This window comes from Acinonyx jubatus, chromosome F2, assembly GCF_027475565.1.
Source record: "Acinonyx jubatus isolate Ajub_Pintada_27869175 chromosome F2, VMU_Ajub_asm_v1.0, whole genome shotgun sequence".
Classification (NCBI taxonomy): Eukaryota; Metazoa; Chordata; class Mammalia; order Carnivora; family Felidae; genus Acinonyx; species Acinonyx jubatus.
This window is the reverse complement of record NC_069394.1, coordinates 66158899-66165138: the sequence shown is the minus strand read 5'-3', so window position 1 is coordinate 66165138 and position 6240 is coordinate 66158899.

Below are 6240 nucleotides of genomic sequence, written 5' to 3'. Positions count from 1 at the left end.
ATCTCTTTTCTTCCAGACCCCACCTGCTGCCCCGCCTGCCGCACACCTGTGATAACAGCCCTGGGCAAATGTTCAAGGTGGGCTGGTTGAGCTGGCACTCAGAACATTTTTGCTGATTCAGCCTGGCTTTCATTTCCGTGGTATTTGTTCCTTGTTTTTGAAACGACATAATTTTCCTTCATTGTCCCTAGACAACTCTATTGAAGATCCTGAAGACTCAGAGGAATGTGGTTCCAATATGAAAGTTTTTTTCTCTTTTGGAGAAGAAGACTACTTCTTTTTAGTAGTCTTTAGTAGTCTTAAATCACACTACTTATTTCTGTGTGGAGATGTAAGTGCTTTTCCATGTGTGGCTCACATGATGAGCATTCAGTAGTGAGACAAGATGGGATCAGGAGCAGAGTGACCGAAGCTGGGGATGCTGAAGCTTCAGGTCCTTTTTTTTTTTTTTTTTTTTTTTTTTTTCTTTTTTCTGTGCAGGTCTTTCCAAGTCTTTGAGAAAGACCTTAGCAATGTGCTTACATGTCATAAGTTTTGCAACATTTGCAAAATAAAGTCATCGTAGTTACCCTCAGTCAATAGGGCTCTCTTGCCCCTTTGACTTCCCCTCTGCAGCACTTGCACTTGAGTTTGGTATTTTGGAGTGGCTGTGCTATTACAGGATCCTGGGAAGGGGAAGTTCAATCAGTGATAGTTTTAGTTTAGGTTTCATAGAATATGCTTATGTGGTTTGCAGTCATTTTTGTGATTAGTTAAGTTATTGCTAGGTGTCCTGATGAAGGAATAGCTTCTGGGAATACTTGTACCTCTCACTATGTTGACCTACCCAGCATCATGATATAAAGGTATAAAGCCAAGATTTATATAACATACAGGGGTTCTATCACAGTCCTCTTACCAGGACTGTGTATGTAAGTGGGGGAGAAATGTGTCTAAAGGGTCCCAAGCTAGTTTACGGAAAATTCTTCCAAATATCACAAGTATAAAACTGTAAGCAGAGGATTCAGTTTGCATCAAAACCTAGGCATAACTGTAGCTTTTCAGTTGGGATATATATATGATGGTTATATTCACAATATATTCGTATATCATAGTCATATATAGTCATATATTCATTCATGTCATATGATGGTTTCTTTTGCAATGGGAATTGTGTGAAACATAATTATTCAAAATTCTTTTTTTTAGTTTATTTATTTTGAGAGAGAGAGAGAGAGAGCATGTGTGCATGCACGCTCACGCAATTGGGGTGAGGGGCAGAGAGGGGGAGAGAGAGAGAATCCCAAGCAGGCTCTGCACTGTCAGCACAGAGCCCGATGTGGGGCTCCAATTCACCAACCTTGAGATTATGACCTGAGCTGAAATCAAGAGTTGGACACTTAACCAACTGAGCCACCCAGGCATCCCTATTTCTGATTTCAGGCAGTACTAAAAACAGTGAACATGTCTTTGTATCAAGTTGGAATGATTTATGCATCCCAGACCTCAATATGTAAAACAAATCTTGATCAACTATACTGCAAGAAAGACTGAATTACTTTTCTATACTCTTTATAAGAGAGGATATTACAAAATAGCTATTGTATGAAGAAGCTACCAAAGGGTACTAAAAACCAAAGCATGTAGGAATATTATAATGGTATATCAGGCAGTTAATTAATAAAAGTATTATATAATATTCCTGGAGTTTGTATTACTTATGGCATTTGTCAGCATTTAAAAAAATTTAAACTTCTTGAGAATTCTATTATCATTCTAAATTTTTACCTAACTTTGCATTTGTAATTACATATTCTTTTGTTTAAAGATTCCCCCCCCCATAAAAAGCTTTTGCACAGTGAAGGAAATCATCAATACAATGAAAAGTAAACATACTGAATGGGAGAAGATATTTGCAAATGCCATATTTGATAAGGGGTTAGTATCCAAAATATATCAAGAACTTATACAATTCAACACCAAAAAACCAAAAATCCAATTAAAAATGGACAGAGGAGCTGAAAAGACATTTTTCCAAAGAAGGCACACAGCTGACCATAGGTACATGCTCAAAATCACTCATCATTAGGGAAATGTATATCAAAACCATGAGATATCACTTCACACCTGTCAGAATGGCTAGAATCAAAAAGTCAAGAAATAACAAGTGTTGATGAGGATGTGGAGAAAATGTAACCCTTGTGCACTGTTGGTGAGAATATAAACTGGTGTAGCCACTATAGAAAAAGTATGGAGGTTCCTCAAAAATTTAAAAATGCAATTACCATATGAACAAGTAGTTCCACTACGGGGTTTTACCCAAAGAAAATGAAAACACTAATTCAAAAAGACATATGCCCTCCTGTATTTATTACAACATTATTTATAATAGCCAAGATATCAAAACAACCCAAGTGTCCACTGATTGATAGATAAATGGATACAGAAGATGTGTGTGTAGACATTATATACATTATATTATATTCCATTATATACACACACACTATATATATACAGTGTGTGTATGTATATATATTATATATATATATATATTATACATACATATATAATGGAATATTACTGAGCCATAAAAAAGAATGGGATCCGGCCATTTGCAACAACATGGATGGACTTAGAGGGTTTAATGCTAAGTAAAATAAGTCAGACTGAGAAAGAACAAATACCATATGATTTCAATTATATGTAGAATCCAAAAAGCAAAACAAATTAACAAACAAAAACGAAGAAGAAAGAAACAAAGAGACAAAAAACCACCAGTCTTTCCAGACAAAGAACAAACTGGTGGTTGCCAGAGAGGAGATGGGTGGGAGATGTGTGATATAAATAAAGGAGATTAAGAGGCACAAACTTCCAGTTATGAAATAAATAAGTCATGGGGATATAAAGTACAGCATAGGGAATATAGTCAATAATATTGCAATAACATTGTTTTGTGACAGATGGGACTATACTTACTGTGGTGAGGACTGAGTAATGTATAGAACTATTGAACCATTATATTGTGCATCTGCAACTAATATAACACTGTATGTTAATTATACTTCAATTAAAAAAGACTTAAAAAAATAAAGAGGCCCCCCAAATTATATAAGCTTCTGTCTGTATGAAACCTGGGTATGCCTCTGAGTGAGATGAGATGAGCTAAGTCAAGTTAATCTCTGTTTGACATCTGACATAATGAGCTAATCAAATGAGAAATGAAGCTCATAAGAACAGGTAAAATAGTGAAGGTCAGAAGCAATTTTTTTTTAAACAATAACATTTTCTGTTCGTGGATATGATGGTCACAGGTTTTGATGATATTACTTAGGGGAAAGCATATGAATTGGTTATAATTTTTAATTTTTACTGCTTTTATTGCATTTATTCACTCCCTGTCTCCCATCCTGAAACATCCTATTAGTTGTTCAGCACCGGTGGAATAACAACGGTAAACATTTTTTTCAGCGGTGTTTTGAGGTGGGTTTTTGTCACCTAGACTTTTTTTAATGGATCCCTCCCTTATATTAAAGGGTTTTTCTCTAAACTGCACAACCCCAAAACATATATAAAAGTCACTCGATGTATTTTTTAACTGACTTGTCATCCTTACCCACTTAGCCAAGACTCTCTTCAGGGGACCTTACATTTCACCTCAAGTGCATTTACAAATTCGGTTCCTTAGAACATGTAGCTGGAGCCAGGGGCATGTGAGGCAATAGATTGTAACAGCATCCTAGAACCAGTTCTCTTGGTGCTGCCTCTATACATTCTTGTTATGATGATTAGTTAATTCTTACTGTTCATTACAAATGCCTGAAGTTCTGAGACAAGCAAAGGCACGTTGTTGGTGGTAGATTCTCGTCTCAGGAATTTGCATTCCTTATTATCCTTTGGAAATTGGGGAGTTTCTGACCCCATCTATCCCAAATAGATACACCCATCCTCACAGAATCCTATTCATTCTTGCTGACTGACTTTCAAAAAGATGGGTAGTGATATGCAGGAAAAGAATGCAGAAACTGTCTTCTACTTCACAGCTTGAATTTTAATCTTTGCATTCTTGAGTCAGACCCTGTTTCTCCAGAGTGTTTATTATTAGGTTTAATTCTCTGATATAAATGTTATAGTCAGTATATAGTTGACTGGTGATAGTTAACTAGATTGAGAAGATCACTAGGATCCTCCTCTGTCTGCTTCTGTCTTTCTCTCCCTTTCACTTGAGCTCTGCTAAAAAACTACTAGACAGTTTTGCCAAAATTGGAAAGGAGCACAACATAGTTTTTAGAAAATCAAATTATGAAAAACAGATTGTATCTGTCATGTTGTTTGCATATCCTAAGTACAACATGGGTATACACAAATTATATCAAAAAACTTTTGAGACACTATCTAGAAGATACATTGGGCTTTATTTTTAAAAAATTCGTAAGTTTTATGTACTTGGAGAACTGTATTTAATCACACGTTGGTTTTATTGCTATTAAGTATTTGAAATTACTTAACCGTATTGTTTTCTTAGTGTTGGAAGAATGACTCAGTGAAGGTTTGTGAACTGTTAACTTAGTACAAACGATTTTCTGTGGATTAGGTGTCACACTAGATCTGAATAATCAGTCCCCAGAAGCATGGCAGTAAATCTGTCAAATGTCACAACCTGGTGCTTGCTTGAGCTTATCAAGTCATAAGCCTTTTCTGTTTATTAAACTGAGTTCAAGGAATGCAAGGAGAATATGACCCACCATATCTCTATTGCATTTTAATCACACAAAAAACCAAATTTCTTCCAGTTAAATACTCCACAATCTGAAAAACACTGATAGTGTAACACGTTTATTCAAACATTCTAGCAAATCATTAGCCATGTATAACACTTGACATAGAACACTCAGATTCTATTTAGCCAAGTTTGACCTTGCTAATATTTTAAGTGAGATTTTATATATGTATAACATTATACATTCATAATGTAATAGCAATATTATACATACAAATATATGTATATATGTGATCTTTATGCACAAAAATATTTTAATGTAAACCTCTAAGGAATTAACAAAAGAACTGGAAATCAGAAGACATGGATTTTGAGGACACCTGGGTGGTTTGGTTAGTTGAGCATCTGACTTCAATTCAGGTCATGATCTCACGGTTCATGAGTTCGAGCCCCGCATTGGGCTCTGTGCTGACAGCTCAGAGCCTGGAGCCTGCTTCGGATTCTGTGTCTCCCTCTCTCTCTGCCCCTCCCCCACTCATGCTCTGTCTCTCTCAAAAATAAGTAAACACTAAAAAAATTTTTTTAAAAAGACATGGATTTTCTCATTTTGTTTTTTGATATTTTTGTCCTAATTATTAAATCAATACATATACATACAATGCTCATTTTAACAATGAGTGAACATAAAGAAAAATGTTAGTAGTCTCTCCCTCCTTGCTTTCCTAACTCCTTCCTTCTAGTAACCAAGAGTAACAATTAGTTGGGTATTCTCCCATATCTTTCTCTCAGACAACAGAGTTTTGTAGATAATATTTTGCCCATGACTCACTGCAACATGGAGCACAAGACTGAAAGGCTTTGGTATCCTCTTGCCAAAAATAAGAATGATTCAAAACCACAATGAGATATTATTTTACACCCATTAGGATGGTTAAGATAAAAAAAAGACAGAATATAACAAGTGTTGGTACAGATGTGGAGAAATGAGAACGCTGGTACATCACTGATGGGAATGCAAAATGGTGCAGCCACTTGGAAAACAGTTTGGCAGCTCCTCAAAATGTTAAATATAGAGTTACTATATGACCCAGCAATTCTACAGCTAGGTGTACATGCAAGAGAAGTGAAAACTTTGTCCACACCAAAACAAATGTTCTTAACAGCATTACTAATCATGGCCAAGAAGTAGAAACAACCTAAACGTCCATCAACTGATGAGTGGATAAACAGAATGTGGTGTATCACACAATGGAGTATTATTCAGCCATAAAAAGGAATGAGGTACTGACACATGTTACAACATGGGTGAAACTTGAAAACATTATGTCAAGTGCAAGAAGCAAGTCACAAAAGACCACACATAGTGTGTGATTCCGCGTACGGGAAATGTCCAGGCAGATCATCAGAGACAAAAAAATAGATTAAAGGTTACCAGGGCTAGGTTATCAGACTTCTGTCAGTCTGGAAATATTCTATAATTAGATTCTGGTTGGGTGCACAACTCTGTGAATATACTAAAGCTCACTGGTATGAGGGTGATGTCA